At 43.8% G+C, this 18,717-nt stretch overlaps 1 pseudogene; it reads right to left on the reverse strand.

Moving 5' to 3' along the window:
• Positions 1-6,513: 6,513 nt before the first annotated feature.
• On the reverse strand, positions 6,514-7,139 carry LOC100345765 (COP9 signalosome complex subunit 8 pseudogene; annotated as a pseudogene).
• Positions 7,140-18,717: the final 11,578 nt, after the last annotated feature.

The raw sequence follows: 18,717 nt of genomic DNA on the forward strand, positions 1-18,717 counted from the left end.
AAAATCCCTTCACTGCAAATATGATAAAGCTGTGTATTGGGCTTTTATGAGCCAGTTTGATTACTTTGTTCATCCCCTATTCCGATGGCCAAAATCCAAGAACATGTTGAGTAGTTGTGGCGAGTACCTATAACCTTGTCTTCTTAAAGGTTTTACTGGTAGTATCTGGAAGGCTTCAGCATTTTTGTGACAGCTGCAACCGACAGCATAGCATACCAAGGAAGTACAATACTATTGATTTTCCTAGTGATTTGTTTGTAATAAGGAGCTATTGTTTTTAGTAATTTTTCTATGGTACTAAATGTTCCTTGTTGAAAATGTATTAATAGGCTAATACTGGATGATTACTCTTGCAGCCTTTTAATAACTTGTTACCATGGTGAATTATCCACTGCACCCTAGAATCCTGGGTATGGGTTGTGTACCTATCATGACTGGAAGCCACCATGGTTTTATGCTGTTTCTTCACCTGCTACCATCAGGACTGTGATGATCTTGGAAATGAATTGAGGATATTTTCTATCTTCTGTGCCAGAAAATCCAAGCTAATCGAATGAGTTTTACTTTAATAGAAATCATCTGCCCATAAAAACTGTCACCATTTTTCTAGCTCCTGGAGCCATTTGACCAGTTCTTTTGCAAGAGACCACTTTAAAATGTATGTTTTTTTTAACTTTTACTTAACAAATATAAATTTCCAAAGTACAGTTTATGGATTACAAAGGCTTTTTCCCCCCATAACTTCCCTCCCACCCGCAACCCTCCCATCTCCTGCTCCCTCTTGCATTCCATTCATATCAATATTCATTTTCAATTTACAGAAGATCAATTTAGTATATAATAAGTAAAGATTTCAACAGTTTGTACCCACACAGAAACACAAAGTGTAAAGTACTGTCTGAGTACTAGTTGTAGCGTTTATTAACATTGTATGACACATTAAGGACAGAGATCCTACATGATGAGTTAAGTATACAGTGACTCCTGTTGTTGACTTAACAAATTGACACTCTTGTTTATGGTGTCAGTAATCACCCTAGGCTCTTGTCATGAGTTGCCAAGGCTATGGAAGCCTTTTGATTTCGCCAACTCTGATCTTACACAGGGTCGTAGTCAGGGTGGAAGTTCTCTCCTCCCTTCAGAGAAAGGTACCTCCTTCTTTGATGTCCCGTTATTTCCACTGGGATCTCACTCGCAGAGATCTTTCATTCAGGGTTTTTTTTTTTGTTTGTCTGTTTGTTTGTTTGTTTTGCCAGAGTGTCTTGGCCTTCCATGCCTATAATACGCTCATGGGCTCTTCAGCTAGATCACAATGCCTTAAGGGCTGATTCTGAGACCAGAGTGCTATTAAGGACATCTGCCATTCTATGAGTCTGCTGTGTATCCAGCTTCCCGTGTTGGATGTTTCTCTCCTTTTTAATTCTATTAGTTAGTATTAGCAGACACTAGTCTTGTTTATGTGATCCCTTTGGCTCTTAGACCTATTAGTATGATCAATTGTGAACTGAAACTGATCACTTGGACTAGTGAAATGGCATTGGTACATGCCACCTTTATGGGATTAAATTGGAATCCCCTAGTACGTTTCTAACTCTACCATTTGGGGCAAGTCTGATTGAGCATGTCCCAAACTGTACACCTCCTCCCTCTCTTATTCCCACTCTTATATTTAACAGAGATCACTTTTCAGTTAAATTTAAACACTTAAGAATAATTGTGTGTTAATTAAAGAGTTCAACCAATAGTATTAAGTAGAACAAAAAAAATACTAAAAGGTATAAAGTATTAAGTTGTTCATCAACAGTCAGGACAAGGGCTGACCAAGTCACTGTTTCTCATAGTGTCCATTTCACTTCAACAGGTTTCCTTTATGGTGCTTGGTTAGTTGTCACTGATCAGGGAGAACATATGATATTTGTCCCTTTGGGACTGGCTTATTTCACTCAGCATAATGTTTTCCAGATTCCTCCATCTTGTTGCAAATGACCAGATTTCATTGTGTTTTTTTTGACTGCTGTATAGTATTCTATAGAGTACATGTCCAATAATTTCTTTATCCAGTCTACTGTTGGTGGGCATTTAGGTTGATTCCAGATCTTAGCTATTGTGAATTGAGCTGCAATAAACATTAAGGTGCAGACAGCTTTTTTGTTTGCCAATTTAATTTCCTTTGGGTAAATTCCAAGGAGTGGTATGGCTGGGTTGTATGGTAGGGCTATATTTAGGTTTCTGAGGAATCTCCAGACTAACTTACATAGTGGCTTTACCAGTTTACATTCCACCAACAGTGGGTCAGTGTCCCTTTTTCCCGACATCCTCGCCAGCATCTGTTGTTGGTAGATATCTGGATGTGAGCCATTCTAATCAGGGTGAATTTAAACCTCATTGTGGTTTTGATTTGCATTTCCCTGATGGCTAGTGATCCTGAACATTTTTTCATGTGTCTGTTGGCCATTTGGATTTCCTCTTTTGAAAAATGTCTATTGAGGTCCTTGGCTCATCTCCTAAGTGGGTTGTTTGTTTTATTGTTGTGGAGTTTCTTGATCTCTTCGTAGATTCTGGTTATTAATCCTTTATTGGTTGCATAGTTTGCAAATATTTTTTGTGCTCAATTTTTTCAACCTTTTGAGCTAAAATTAGGGATCATTGGTTTTCATAGGAATTTACTAAGAGAAATCAAAGTAAACTCACAGGAATGCACAAACTAATGTTTGTCAGTCTCAGCTATCTGAGGTTCTTCCCTCACTTTGTCTTTGGTGACTTTATTTATTTAAAAATAGTCTTTGGAGCTGGTCACTAATTTCCACCAGGTTTCAGTTTCCATACTTGGCAAAGTTTGCTCTGTCGCTCCCCCATTCATGGAGGAACAACACAGGACCCTGCGCTGTTCTTTCTGCCCGGCCCTTCCCGGGTTAGCTGCCAGTCCCTCACTCGCGGAGGAACGACGCCGTCCCGGGTTAGCCGCCGGCCCCTCCACCTCCGTGGAGGGGCGGCACCCCCCGCCGCTTTCCCCGCTTCCACGGAGGAGCAGCACACCGCCGGCCGGCTCTCTCGGGGGCTGCTCAGATATTCCTCAGGTATTCCCTCAGATGTTCCCGGTGCATGTTGTCTCTCTCCTCCTTTATATTCCTCTTCCACCAATCCCAACTCTGCTACCCACACGCAGAGCATGCTGCTCTCCTCCAATCAGGAGCAGGATCAGCTCCTGCAGTTTATCAGTCAATTTGGCGAGAGGCAGCTGCGTAGTTTACTCCTCCCCAGCGCCATATTGTGGGAGAGCAGATGCATAGAATAAGTCTTAATTCCAGTAACTTAGTCTAGTCTCAGTTGCTCCCCACATTGCTCCATGTTGGATTTTGACACTAAATGTGGAGGCCGAGGGAGGACCCTGGTCTCACTGTGTGGGCCAGCTCTGCCCAAGATGGTACTGACTGGCCCTTCCTGCCACAGGGAACCACTTCCGCGAGCCGGGTGGCAGGAAGCACCATTTTCCTTGACTGCATGGCTGTCTACAGTTGCACTAGGAGAACCGAATCTCTGCACGGAACAGCAGCAACAGTGGTTCCACGCCCTTCCGTAGGCTGCCCTGGGTGTGCGAATTTTCTCAGGGAGATTGAGGAGAGGGACTGGTGCCAGGTAATTAACCAGAGTTTCATTCTGGGTTATTCTGGAAGCTTGTGGAAGGCTCGTCCTGCCCTCTGAGAGGAGGACTTTTACTGCAGTTGGTGATACAGGGCATTAAGATTTTTCTTTTTCTTCGTGTGAGAAGGATTTTGGCATGGTCACAATGCTCCAAGTCTGCAGTTGTCTCAACTGAGGAGACAGACACAGATTGGGAAAATACAGCTGGTTTTCACCCTGTGCCTTTATGCTAGCAAATAGTTAACAATCAGTTGTTGAGAAAAAGCATAGATACATAAAAGTTTACTATAAAATGTGTTGATATAAGGGAGATGCAATATATTTTACAAAATATTAATGAATTATGTTTGATAATCCAATTGTCACACAACGATTTCATTGATTTTTTGGCTCTTTTATTTGTAGCTACCTTATGGCTGAAACAGCCACAAGAGCACAGTTCCAATATGAATGCTCTTCGATGTTTTATACACCGAGGATGAACATAAAACAATAAGGACATACACATGTTGGGGCTTCATTCATTTGTGGCTGATAGAGTGAAATTATTGTGTTGGACATTAGTTTTCTAGAACTAAAAAATCTGGTTATTTTTATGCATTTATGATGCAGTAGTTACAGACATAGCACATGTTTTAGCTTAATTTGAATTATTATGTTTTTCCATTACTTTCTGAAGTCTAGAAAATCCACACCACTATGTGTCAAGCCCTACTGCAGGGAACTCTCTGCTTTCCATGGTGTGGCCCCTCCTGTACGGCTCATTTCACGCTGCCAGTGATTGGCAGGCCAGATGGTTGTATGCTGTTTCTAGCACGCATACTCAAAAGATGGAGTTCACCACAAGAATATAGATAATAAAATAGAGCACAATAGGAAGGAGAGAACTTGAACATTTACTGTCTTCTTTTAAAAATATTTGTGATCATGTTTCTTTGATACGCAATAATTACTGCATAAAGTACCGGCTCACAACACTCCTGAAGCTGTCCCTGTGCTGCTGTGAGCACCTTTGAGCCAGCCCCACCCAAGGGCAGTGCTTACTCACCCAAGCACTCTGGAGTATTGTCCACAAGAACAAGGAAATGAGCCCCCATGTTGAAGCGATTCGGGAGATAATGTTGAATAGTGGTTTAATTTAGTTCAGGATAAATCTACTCCAAACACTCTCTTGAAACAAAGCTTCCACAGTTAGTTTCCCTGTCTACAGAAAACATGGAACAAGCATTATAGCAAAATGCACAATCAGCCCTATTCTCACACAGGCACCTCCCCTCCCAGCACACACAAAGAACAAACAGAAAATCATTTTCCCACAACACTGAGTAAACCTGTGGAGTGAAGCAAGAAGGAAGGTAAATGAGGCAATTGTTAAGTGTTAAAGTGTAGGAGAACTCAGGTAATATTTTGGTATTTTATGTAAAAGTTGTCTGGATACTCTTCCTTGCTTTCTTTTCTCTGTCAGGTGTTACAGACATGATTGAGCAAAACTGTGCAATGATTGGTCAGTTAGATGCAAGTGAAATCATGATAAGCCAACGTGACTATGATAATGTTTCAGTACAATTATAGGATTGGGGTTCCTTAATGGTTCATTTACTGAATGAACTAACTTCCAATGTGAGCAAACTTATTGATATAGGAATTGATTTGCTGCCACATCAATACAAGAATTAAATCCTGCTTACAATGTCTGCTGCTAACATAGCGCTTGACATAGCCGTGAGTGTGACCAGCACATGTCATGCTCGTTCCTGCTATGCAGTCTGACTCATTCTGACAAAGACCCAGCACAGAACCAAGCAGAGCTTTGGGGCCAGGTGCCCCTCTTCCTCTGGGTGAGGAGCAAATGTGGACTCAGCCCCACCCGACTGACACACCAAGGGTCCTACCTTGTGGATCTGCCTAAAGTGACACTCCACTGCTACTGAATTTTCCTTTGCTTTCTGTTTTTTTAAGAATTCTATTAAATATTTACTGAACAAATACAGAGTTATTGAACAAATGCAGAGTAATTGAACTAAAGAGTGTTTCCACCTGGAGATACAACAAACAGCTTCAGATCCTCGAACAGTACCCCAAGGAGAAGGAACGGTGAACCCAGGGCTTCTGCAAACAGCACTGGAGCCCAGGGATGAGAATGAGCAGCCGAGAGGCTGCAGGACGGCTGTGCGAGTGCTGGGCTTCTCTGGGCTTCGTCCCTCACCTGCACTCTGCACTCTCCCTTCCCCTGAAGGAGGCCTGACAGCTCTGTGCTCCTCGGGAAGCCCTCTGTTGCCAGCAGGGGATACACTCAGGCTGCTGGAAAAAGCTTGAAGTTATCACTTTGGTTTACTACGGAAACGGCTTATTTGCTCCGTGACTATTTTTCTGTATCCACATTAGTGATCCTCGGGCGGTGGGGAACAGAGAGCATATTCTCCAAAGGAGGATGAGTCACGATCCCAACAATCCAGGGGTGGCCCGTGGGGACCGTCCTCCGCAAACCCCAACCACTCACGGTGCCCTCTGCCAACGGTGCAGATGGGAGTGTGGTGTGTGCAGGGGCAGGGCAAAGACCGCTGACAACCACTGTTCTGTGAGATCTGAAAATCTCATTTTGAGTTACTAGGAAATACAAATTGCATAATACTAACAAGTTCCACTAAATTGTTAAATCTTACAAAAATGAGAATTGTTTCAACAACTTTTCAGCATGTTTGAGGGCAGGGGTATATATAATATAGTTTATATTATACATGTATTTTATCACATACTCAGTAAGGAATGCTGAGGTGCTTAATCCAGCTAATAAATTGAAAGTAAAAATTTTACTTTTTTCAACGTGCCGTGTACAGGATTCTGAAGGTGGATCATGAATCCAGTGATCAATCAGTTCTCCAGGAAAGCCACATAATCGTTCAGTCTGGCTAGTTGTGGTTCATTAGGAATCGGAGCCACTGGAGTGGGCTCTGATAAGGGAATAAATCTGTTAAACATGTAGGGTCCCTGCACCTGGCCTCCTGGGCAACACCAAACTTGTAGTGGAGTTGGCTTGCCATCCTTGCTCCAACACCTTTCCCAGCCTCTTCCACAGGAAGTCCCACAAAAGCCATGAAATCACCTGCGATTATTGAGGTGTGTGCTTGAGAGACCATGGCGAAGCCTCGTCTCCTTGTTGTGTTCCTCAGTGCCTCCATGATTGGCTGGACTGTGTCCGACCACTGTGAGCTTTGATGGTTGTGTAGGTCCCAAGGAAATCTCTCTGCCAGAGGCTTTGTCCTACTGACCAAATTCCCCCAAGTTCAGAATTTGTAGGCTTTATAGCAGGTGGTATTCTTTTCCAAAGCTATCTCACCTTTTTCACGTCATTGGAGAGCAAATATAAAGCTGGGTGCTGGCTATACACTGGGTGGGGGGGGGTCACAGTTCCTCCAGGGGCCTCGGGCTCCTGGTTTTCGCTGACCCAGTAGCTTTTTGAAGCTGAAGGCACTTTCTGCCATCACTGCCACTGGCATCTTCCTGCTCTTTTGCTGTCTTTTTAAAGCAATTTTATTTTTTATGTTAAAGGAAAAGAGAGACTTCCACCCACTTGTTCACCTCAAATGCAGCAACAGCCAGGACTGAGCCAGGCAGAACACAGTCCAGGGCTCTCGCGTGGATGGCAGGGACCCAGTTTATCACCTGCTGCCTCCCAGGATCGGCAATAGTGGAAGCTGGCCTGGAAGCAGAGCAGGACTCAAATTCAGGCACACTGCTAATGGGGCGTGGGCAGCCCAGGCAGTGGTCTAACCAAACCACTGTACCACAATGCCCATCCTGTGAAAGTGTTCTTTTAAGTTGACTTCTTCTTCCATTTTCTCTTTAAAACAGGACTATTCTACTTCTCTGTTACTAAATTCACAAATTAATCTTGATTGTGAGCAGAGTATTTCTTCTGCCTGAGGCAAGTGTCTAATTAGAGATGTGCATTTTAGATATCATACAAATTGCATGGACCCCACATCCGTATTTTTGGAACAGCAAAATTGAGTATTATTAGGAAAAACATCTTTCCTACTGTATTCCTACTATATCTTTCAGTACCATATTTCTTACAAGACATATCTTTCAAATATTTAAATTGGATTATTAATTTATTCTTCCCGCTCAGAGGCAGAGTATAAATTTATATGCAAATGTTACTACTTCTAAAGGTCTGAATTCATCTCGCTTGTTGAAGTGTGACGTGGCAGCGCAGATACTATGCATAATCCCTGAAACAGGAGCGACCCCCCCAATCTTTAGTATAATAACTGAACAGCAATATTTGAATACTTATAAATATATAAGATCTACTTTGTAATTCCATCAATATTTTACACAAGAATCTTATAATATGCTATTCACTTTGAAGTTAATATCATACATATCAGGAATAAGTCAAATAAATAACTGAGTTTATTGTCAAGTACTAACAAAATTAAAATTACAAAATATGTGGAAAATAGTTACAAAGGAAACAGATATTATTTTCCCCAGTAAGAAAAAGTGCGTGCAATCGGATGCATCTTTATTTTGCAATAGCATTAGAAATAATAATTGTGTGCCCTATGCTAACCTATTTCTGAAAGACAGTTATTTATAGAACATGCTTTTCATATGGTACTTAATAGATTTTTAGGGCTTCAGAAAGATTGAGAGTTTAATGCATCTCCTTTGCTAACCTTCACATGATCCCACTCTGTTATTAAATCTTCCTTAATGGTTCTGCTTTTCAAGCTAAGTGCATCCAGATCTCTCATTTATAACAAAGTTTTTCTACAGGTCAAACTGCCCTGACCACTGGGCTGTGGACCCACTCCAGGGCGGAGGTGCAGGCTTATTCATCACATGCTGTCTCTTGTAGATTGCTCCAGCCACTCCACTCACACCAGACACTCAGTCAGCATTTGTAGAATGAAATCAAAATTAGCACGTTGCTTAGTCCCAGTCATATAATTGGAAAACGCATTAAACATGAATGAGCAGTCTGCAACTGAGGGTGCTGTGGGTTGAATGTTATATTATATTATATTATATTATATTATATATTACATTATATGTATGCATGTATTTAATTTGTGTAAGAGTTTAGTCCCCAAGTTCCCTTGTTAATGGTACTAAGGGGGTGGAAAGTGATTCAGTGTTGGTGTGTAGAGGTGGAGCCATTTACGAAGTGATTGCATTGGATGAGGTCATCAGATTGGAGCCCCGAGAATGAATCCTGGTGACTTGATAAGGAGGGAAGACACATTTGGGTCTACAGAGACCGACAAGTCTTGCTGCGTGATGCTCTGAACGTCAGCACCAGAGCCCCAGCCAGTGGGGCTGCCCAGTCTCGGACTGTGAACCTTGAGGATACGGAGCCAACGCAAGCTCCTCTCTAAGGTGCCTGCTTCAGGTATTCTGATGTAGCAATGAAAAGCTGAGTAATGCAGAGGGGGTTTCACACACAGAGAAATGTTTATAGACCAGACAGTAAGTAAAATGACAGAAGGATGAAAGAAAACAGCGTAGGATGTGCAATGCAATCAAGTGAGATCATCTGAGGCACAGGAAGTTAAATAGTGAGTGGCCTGGAGGCATGATGTAGGTACTTTTTTTATGAGAAACTCAAGTTATTTCATATACCCAGAGCTCTTAAAATTCAAGGGGAGTTTGTTTGGGTTGTAGAGATGAGGGGCAAAGAAGCAAGGTTCTCATAGCATGCATTGTATAATCCATCAGTGCCAACTGCTATATTTTATTCTTCAGTTTTCATATACTTGATTCTATATTTTAGATTTTGTATTAAATGTAATACTTTTTTGTCTGTGATTGTGCTATTTTACCCATTCCAGTTCTTTGAACTTTCAAACTAATTTCAGTCTATTGTATTTGAAGCTTTTTTACCATTTTCTGTTTTCTATCATTGAATGGGAAGATAAGGAGTAACATCTGCAAGGTATAAAAGAAGTTTCTAAACAAGAAACTTCCAGTCAGGATCATGACCCAAGCAAGGAACAAAGACCACAACTCTGACAAAGTCTTCCTCTTAAGCTGTCTGTCCTTCTCCCTCAGCCTCGGAACACCAGCAAAGAACCCAAAGGGCAGGCAGTCCCGTGTCCAGCAGCAAAGCAGTGGTCACTGGGCCTCCATTAGCAGAAACGAAGGCTCACATGGAAGAGAGGAGACCTCACTAACGGGCTGAGCGTTTCGGAACCAGACAGAATGGAAGTGGTGTCTGGTGAGAAGATACAAGCAGTGCCCCAGAAGGTGGCGATGAAGTCGACTGATGCTGGGAGTCCGAGGTAGGATGTCCAGGGCTCTCTTCGAAGATGCTGCACAACTGCCCACTGCTAGGGCTCTGTGCTGGTGCTCGCGCTGCCTGCTTTCCCAGGAGACCCCTCGTCGGAGGCGTGAGGGAGGGGAGGACGAGGCGGGGGTGGGGTGTGGATAAAAATGGTGGCTGAGCTTACCCCTGGGTGGACCCAAACCATTGCCACAACTTCACGACAGACAGTAGGAAGATGCTGGGCAGGGGCTGCGATGGCTGAACGTGCCCTGGACCTAAGGATTACATCTGGTTCTCTATGGCCAAACACTGTGAGGTAAGCACTGTGGAGTGGGATTGCAGGTACGCTATCTAGCATGTAAGGGTTAAGAATCCGCAACTTGGTTCCCCCCAAGCCATTAACAGCAGTCTGTGGCTGTCTGTGTCATGTTTTCCTTCTCATGCGTGCTAAGCTGGGATGGTATCCCCATCTAGCTGGGCCCAGATCTCAACTCTTCGTCCAACAATTTCCGTCTTAGGAATTGATGACTCATGGTAAGGAGTCCTGGGTTCCTTCAGAAATCCTGCAAAATTCTCACCACTCGTTACTCGGCGTTCAGCCCCGGGGCTCTTGCACAGCCCACGGTTTGCAGTGTTTCTCTGCAGGCAGAGCTGGCTGGCATCCGTCCAACCATGTCTGCCTCCTAATGTGCTGTGCCAGGCATGGAAGCCACATTTAGGTGAGTGCAGACGCACACCAGGCTATAGATTTTCCTGGCAAATCTGCTAAGGACTCTTTGGCTCAGGTGTCTGCGTGCTGCTGTGTGCCCACCCAGAATCAGGCCAATGCTGTCCACAAGCCCGGCTCACTGAATTAGTGTGGCCTCGTCTCCACTTGGTGCCTTTTCTGCGTAGTTCGGGAGGAGGGACAGAGAGGCCACTCTGCTTCTGCTGCGATGCACAGGTTGCAGCTGGGAGAATGTGAGTAAAAGCCAAACATGCGCATCTCGGTCTTCTGACCTCTGCAGCGTAGTAACTGGGCGAATTTGAATCAGAATTCCTTCTCAGATACACTGTCATTAATCAACAAATACTCCGCACTCTCCGTGTGCACAACCCTTCTTTCCGCGGTTCCAGACAGGCAGCTGCAACCGTCCTTGTACCCAGGACTTGGGTCTTACACTGTGGGCTTGCCTACCCTTTGGTAAGAATTGCTGCTTTATGAATCATGACTGTACCCAGATAACTAGCCTGACCTTGCAGAGAGAATTCTGACTCAAGACAGGAGCGAGGTAGAATCTCTGTGCCGTGAGAAAGCTCGGATGATGGTATCTCTTCATTCAGCCCAATTTGCGCATGTGTTCAGTGGATGTTGCAGCATCTTTTCTGAGTCACTTCTCTTTATACAAATTTATAAATATTCATTCAGAACTAAAAGTTTTATATTTGTTGGATTGTTCATGGCAAATACATATTTAGCAAGATTTTAAATTAAATAATCAATAGAAAATTTTACAATCTTCTGTCATTCAAATATTACAAACTGATTTTGTGAAAATTTGAAATTTGAAGTAATGCATGGAGGCCAGTGCCGTGGCCTATCAGGTTAAGATGCTGCCTGCAGTGCTGGCATCCCATATGGGCGCTGGTTCGATTCCTGGCTGCTCCACTTTTGATCCAGTTCTCTGCTACAGCCTGGGGAAGCAGTAGAAAATGGCCCAAGTGCTCGGGCCGCTGCACCAATGTGGGAGACCCTGAAGAAGCTCCTGGCTTCGGTTCGGCCCAGATTCGGCTATTGCAGCCATTTGGGGACTGAACCAGTGGATAGATGATTTCTCTCTCTCTCTCGGTCTCTCTCTGTCTCTCTCTGTCTCTCTCTCTCTCTCTCTCTCTCTCTCTCCATCTGACTCTCTGTAACTGTGCCTTTCAAATAAATAAATAAATCTTTACAAAAAAAGTAGTGCATTATAAAAATGGATCAAAAACCCCCACTAAAGAGCTAAGTCTGTAAGCTTCTCAGAGGAGGACTCTGGCCTTGACCTTGACAAAGTCAGGGCCAGGTGACAGCAGCACAGGCTCCAGGCACGCGGTGTTGCTGAGTGTGTCTTCTCCAATTGCACAATTCAGAACAGGGAGCTAGCCACAGGAGGAGCTCAGGGACCCAGTGGGCCCATTGTGAGACCAGAGCTGAAACTTCACTGGTCATCTGAGTTCTTGGGGGCCTCAGTGACCTCCTGGCTCCCCTGGATTTAGTGTCCCTCAGAGCCAGCGCCCAGTAACCCCTGAGAAGCCTGATTCTTTCCTTTCCCCCAGCTCACAGCTACCGTGGTGAGGACAGCAGGTCCCCAGGGGGACGGCTAGAGAAAGCTCCACAGAACACCAGTCGGCAGTGTGGTGAGGTCTGCCCCAGAGAGGGCCGAGCCCCTCCCCCTTTATCCCAGGGGTTCTGAGCTTGAAAGCTTGTGCTGAATTCTGAGGCTCCATTGAGAAGCCACAGTCTGCTGTGAAAATTCGAGTCCAGATCTGTTGCTCTGGCTCAGCTCTGTGCATGCAGTCAAGTATGACAGCTGACGCACGTCGGTTCCTTTCTAGGGAGCCAGGATCAACCAGCCTCCACCGCAGATTTCCAGGAGTCCGACTCTCTCAGTGCTTCCTGGATGCCAAGGGCCCTTAGAGTAACCACACCCCCTACTTAATCAGCATCCTTGGTGATTCAGTGCTGCCCTTGGCCCTGGCCACCTGGGATCTGGTTACCCCTCTTTGATTAGGGCTTCCGTTGAGTGAAGAGCAGATCCTACTGCATTTTCTGACCACAGAGCTCTGTGGAGGCTGAGCCCTCATCATGTCCTACTCCTGGAAGTCACAGAGGAACGTGTGTCCTCTGGACCTTCTCACGGCAGGCGGCAGGTGTTACGTGGCAAATCCCAAACATCCCAAACATCCCACCTCCCTGTGGAAGTGGATCCCTCCCTCTGCAGTGGCATTCAGTGCTAGTCCGTGCCGGCCCAGCAAGCCTACAGGCTGAGAGAATCATTTCTGCCCTCTCAAACTACAGCATTCAATCCGGAATCTTCTCCCAGGGATCACCTCCTAAACCTAGCCCAATCTGACCTATCGTTCCCTGTAGTGTTATCCCACACGCCAAGTTCCCGTTCCCATCCCTGTTCCTAGAAGTCTGCTTGGGTAATTGGGAAGCCTGTGCGTTCCATTACCAGTGTGGCAGACCTCCGAGGGCCCTACTCTTTATCCAGGGCTTGCCATGACCTGGGTCCAGTTATGAGCCTGAAAGCAAAGCAGAGGTGGATCCTCAGAGAACCGGCGTTGTCTTGAATGGCAGCTTCATCAGCAGAGGTCATCACAGGTCCTGGCACAACAGAGGGCAGCGTTTATCCTACTTAGGGAACGGTGGTTGCTTCTGACACCTGGCAAGATTTAATGCTGTTGTCCACACCTTTAAGATCCGTCTACATGGCTCCAGACTTCAGGATCCCATTCTTATCTGATCAATGCACCCTCTTTACGGTAAAACACTGGGGTTTCTACTTACTTGGTGATTCTGCCCCCTGCGGGATGAGTCCGAGTCATCTGCCTGAAGACTGGATGCTACCTGAGTGTGGGGTTCTGTGTTGTGTCGCACCACCTGCTGTCCTTGCCACTCTGCTCTTGAATCCATCCATTGAAGTTTTATTTCAGTTACTGTGTTTTCACTAAGACTTTTATTTTGTGCTTTACTCCTCACTTCTTCTACTGAAATTTTCTACATATCTTAAGAGACTTTATGTTTCCTCATTTGTTTAACATGCATGCATGATTTCTTGCTGAAAATTTTATATCTGCTTTAATGGTTCTAAGAAATATTTGTAGCATTTTTAAACTTGCCGCTGGCATCTAGTGACAGCCATTTTTCATTCCACCAATGTTGTCCTGTTCCTGACATAATGAGTAATGTTATGTTGCAACCATTAGTTAATGCCTTGGTCAATTTTCTCAAAGCCATGAGGACTGTGAGGTTGGCTGATTGCCCCTCACTGTGCTGGATGAGGATGAGGAGGAAAAGGATGAGCTATAAGAGTCACATTCCTGGCTGATGACCGGTGAATCCACGTATTCCTGAGAGATGTCTCTCATGTCACAAGAAACCTAGAATACAAACATCCAAACAATAGTTTGATGCTTAACAAACCTTTTTCAATTGAAATAATAGAGAATATGCTCTGTGATCACGTTAACTCAAGTTATTAATCGGTATCAGAAAGATAAAAGGAAAATCTCCAAACACTTACAACCTATACCACAAAGTTCCAAATACTCCATGGGTCAAAGAGGAAGCCTCTGAGGAAATTCAGACATACACTGTAATGAATGAAAATGAAAATGCAACATATCAAAATTTAGGAGACATAGCTAAAACAGTTTGAGAGAAAGTTTTAGCATTAAATTTTAGTGCTAAAATTCTCTAATCAATAATTTAAGATCCCAGCTAAAAATTCTAGAAAAAGAGGTACAAAATAAGCCTGAGACAAAGAGAAGGGTGGAAAAACAAAGATAAGAGTTTAAATCAATAAATTTTATTATAGAAATGTAGCTGAAACAGAGCTTTCATTGAAAAGATCAATATAACTGGCAAATCTCCAGACAGACTGATGAGGACAAAAATAGATGACATAAATGGCAGAAGTATAAAATCTAAAATGAGGGAAGAGATAGTACTACCAAGTACAAATACCAAAACTCTGAAAAATATGTAAGAAAATCAGATGATGTGAATGGAAGATATGTTCATGTGATAGATCTTAACAACCTTGACCTAGCCGCATACTTCATGCAGAAGTAAACACAAAACACATCCCGAATGCAAGAGCAAACTTGGTTTCTAGAACAGAAAATGCTGGAGAAAATCTTCAGAATCTACAGCTAGAGAAAGAGTTTGTTGACCTGACACTAAAAGTGTGAATGATAAAAGGAAAAAATCCTAAAATGAATTTCTCCAAAAGTTAACAATTATGTTTTCAAAGTGTCCTGTTAAGAAGATGAAAAGGCTGGGGCCAGCATTGTGACCTATTGGGTAAAGCCACCACCCGTGATGACAGCATCCCCTGTGGACACTGTTTCCCGTCCCAGCTGCTCCACTTTCAATCCAGTTACCTGATAATGTGCCCAGGAAAGCAACCACAAATGGCTCAAGTGCTTGGGCCCTGGCACCCACGTGGGAGATCTGGAAGAAACTCCTGGCTCCTGACTTCGGTCTGGCCCATCCCTAGCTGTTGTGGCCATTTGGAGAGTGAACCAGCAGATAGAAGATCTCTCTTTCTCTGCCGCCCCCCATAACTCTGCTTTTCAAATAAATGAAATAAATATTAAGGCAAGGTACATACTAGGTGAAAATATTCTCAAACCACTTATTTGAGAAATGAGTAGAACTAAAATGTGTAAGGAATTACAAAAATTAAAGAGTAAAATATGCTGGTGATGATGCAGAGAAATCAAGTTATTCACACATTGCTGGTGGGAACTAAAACGGCAACGGCTTTGGAGAAACATCTGAGAGAGAGGGAGAGATGGGGAGAGAACTCCCAACCACTAGTTCACTCCCCAGATGACAGCAAAAGCAGCAGTGAGCTAGGCTGAAGCTGGGAGCCAGGAGCTGGGAGCTCAGTCAGGTGAGTGAAAGGCGCCCAGTCACGACTGCTGTCACCTGCTGTGTCCCAGCGTTGCAGGTGAGCAGGAAGCTGGAATCAGGAGTGGAGCCACGGCTTGAGCCCAGGCGCTCTGAAAGGGGATGCTGTGTCTTAACCGCCAGGCTGATGCTTGCCCCTGTGTTGTCTTCGGAGGCCCCCTTGTATGTATCAGTGATCACACGCTGGGAAGCTATTCCAGGGAAATGAAACTTCCCTTCACACTCATCCTGGGACTCTCCACACACCCATCACCCAGTGAAGGGTGAGCAGACAGGCTGCTCCATGGTGCAGTGGGATTCTGCTCAGTGACACGAAGCAGCAACAGCTTTGATGAATCTGCAGAGAACCAGGTGGAGTGAAAAACCACAAATGTCACACACCAAATGGCTCCACGTATGCACAGCCTGGAAATGTCAAAACCATCGAGACCATTCATGGTGACCAGGGGTCAGAGACGGGGAGGGGGCAGCCATGTCCCCTGCTGTCCGGATGCTCCCACCCAGCTCGGCAAGGTGCCCCTGGTGGAGGAAGAGAGGTAAGCGACGCCAGCATCGTACAGTACTGACAGTCTACAAAGTCTGAAGCCACTGCAGACACTCAGCCAGCTGTGTCTTGTGAACAGTACAAGGCCAGGGCCTCCCTTGTACCCTGCACTGCCCACTCTCCCTCAGGATCCAGCCCAATCCTGCTGCCACTGGCCAGCGCTGACCTGTGGGTGCACCTCCCAGTTCTTACAAGCATTGCTTGTGTTCCAGAACCCGCTTTGGACCTCACCTGCTACGCTACAGCTAAAGGATTCCCAACATTTTCTTTACACATCTGACTTGTAGAAAATTAGACAAATGAGTGTGGCGTTAATTCTGTATAGAGCAGAGCTGAACAGAGCACATTGTAACATGCACTAGTTAAGCAACAGGACATGGCTCCTCCCACAGTCATTTAGCTTATGACTTCCAACTGTTCAGTTCTCTATGGCTCCAGCAATAACTCAACTGCTTATTACAAGCTAAGCTAAGCAGTTTGCCACACATTAATAAAAAGACAATAATAATGGTAGCATTTAAGGATGGACAGCCATGTAATTAACCCTGAGTTGTTTACACAGAGGAGAGATAAAGATGTTAATCCAATGGGGAAGTAAAAATAATGGCCATCCGTTAGTTACCTTGGGGGAAGTTCTGTAATGCTTGTGCTGTCCTTTTAAATTAATAGAGTAATAAGTTAAAGTAATTCAAGCTCCCATTGCATTACAACTGTTAAATATTAAAAATATTCTAGAAATCTAAGGAATCCTTTGTTGATATTTGCTTGCTTGAACTACAGACTTCCAGTTTGTGATGATATCGAGTTAGACTTTGTCTTAATTTTTCCTCATTTCCTAAGAAACACTCATAAGTTGGATAAAGGAGGCCAGCGCTGTGGTGTAGTAGGCTAAGCCCCTGCCTGACACACCAGCATCCCACATGGGCACTACTTTGTGTCCTTGATGCTCCTCTTCTAATCCGGCTCTCTGCTGACCTGGGAAAGCAGTAGAAGATGGCCGAAGTCCTTGGGCCCCTGCACCTGCATGGGAGACCCGGAAGAAGCTCCTGGCTGCTGGCTTTGGATAGGCGTAGCTCCAGCCATTGAGGCCATTTGGGGAGTGAACCAGCGGATGGCAGACCTTTCTCTCTCTCCCTCTCTCTGTGACTCTGCCTCTCAAATAAATAAATGAAAATCTTCACACACACAAAAAAAGGAGACGAAAAGTCCCAACAGCAAAACAAAGAAGCAGCTAATTGATAAAACTCTGCACATATTTCCCATAAATGCTGACATTTAACTTAAAAACAAAAACACAGGAGCAAATCTCTACCGCTCGGCAGCTGGCTGCAGTGGTGCCACTGTCTTCTCTCCTCTTGTCCCAGGGAGTCTTCCTTGTTTACAAAGTTCTTTGCTGAAAATTTCTGCCCATCAGGTCCCTGGAAACGTGGTCCTCCCTTTGTTCTTCCCACATCCCAGAGCAACTGGAGTCAGTGTGGCTACACCCTGCTCAGCCATTTTGGATCTCCGGATTTATCATTTTTATTTCCACCTGTTCCTATCTGCTCCTCACTTCTAGAGCTTGGCGTATTTTTTCCTCTCCTATTTTTATCACACTTGCAAGAGATTTATAAGATTTTGAAAAAGACAGTTAAAAATCCAGCTTTTTGTGTCTTTGGTTTTTATTTTTTTCCACTGCTGTCTCCTCCATGCTTTCCTGTGCTGATGTTACAAGAGAGCACAGCTCTTCTCCAGTTTCTTAGGCAGTATTTCAGCTGGTTTCCTTACGATTTTTCTACTTTTCTAGTGGAAGTATTCAACACTGTAAATTTTCCTCTCAGGACTTTTGATATTTTTGTGGCTAGATAAAGTATATTCATAAAACCTAAACAATAAAGAGAGGAAACTTGACCTGACGAGTATCACAGCTTTAAACTGAACAGCATGAGTTGATGGAGAAATGAGCAAGTCAGCCAAGTACATTACTGAGCCCAGAAACAGACCAACCCCCATGCAAAATCGAAATATCATAGGGGATAGTCTTGCAGTGAGCAAGGCAATTATAAACTGCTTTAAAAAAGGACTTTTTAACACAAAGGAACATACTAAAAATATACAAAGAAGTACAATAGAACAGCTTCCTGTATTTTTTTCAGTAAAAGGACTTTGAAAATACACACTGCATTGAGTGTGTTCCAGTTGACAGATATTACCATTTCTTGAGATGCCTATAGAGTCACAAAAGATGCAGTTTCCAGCAAGTTCAAACATTAAAAAACAATGCTGTTAGATTCCTGCTTGAACTTTTTCTGGAAGAATGTAAATATTAATTTCCTACCTTTTGATGTCTTCAAACATCAAAAATTACATGGTGTTTCACTTTTCCTTTAATGTGATCCCATCCCATTTCTCCCACAGATTTTATTCTAATACATTTTATGCTCCAAATTACTTTATGAATCTCTCCATCATGTCTCCACCACAAATTTATGTATGAAAGTTGATTTTTAGAGGTTGTCTATAAGAGGTAATCTAGATTGACTTGTTATTTATGGCCATCACTAAAAGGTGGATAAATAAATGTTTTACCAAGTTGAATAAGTCTTAAACATAAAAATGCAG

The sequence above is a fragment of the Oryctolagus cuniculus genome, chromosome 16, assembly GCF_964237555.1.
Source record: "Oryctolagus cuniculus chromosome 16, mOryCun1.1, whole genome shotgun sequence".
Lineage (NCBI taxonomy): Eukaryota > Metazoa > Chordata > Mammalia > Lagomorpha > Leporidae > Oryctolagus > Oryctolagus cuniculus.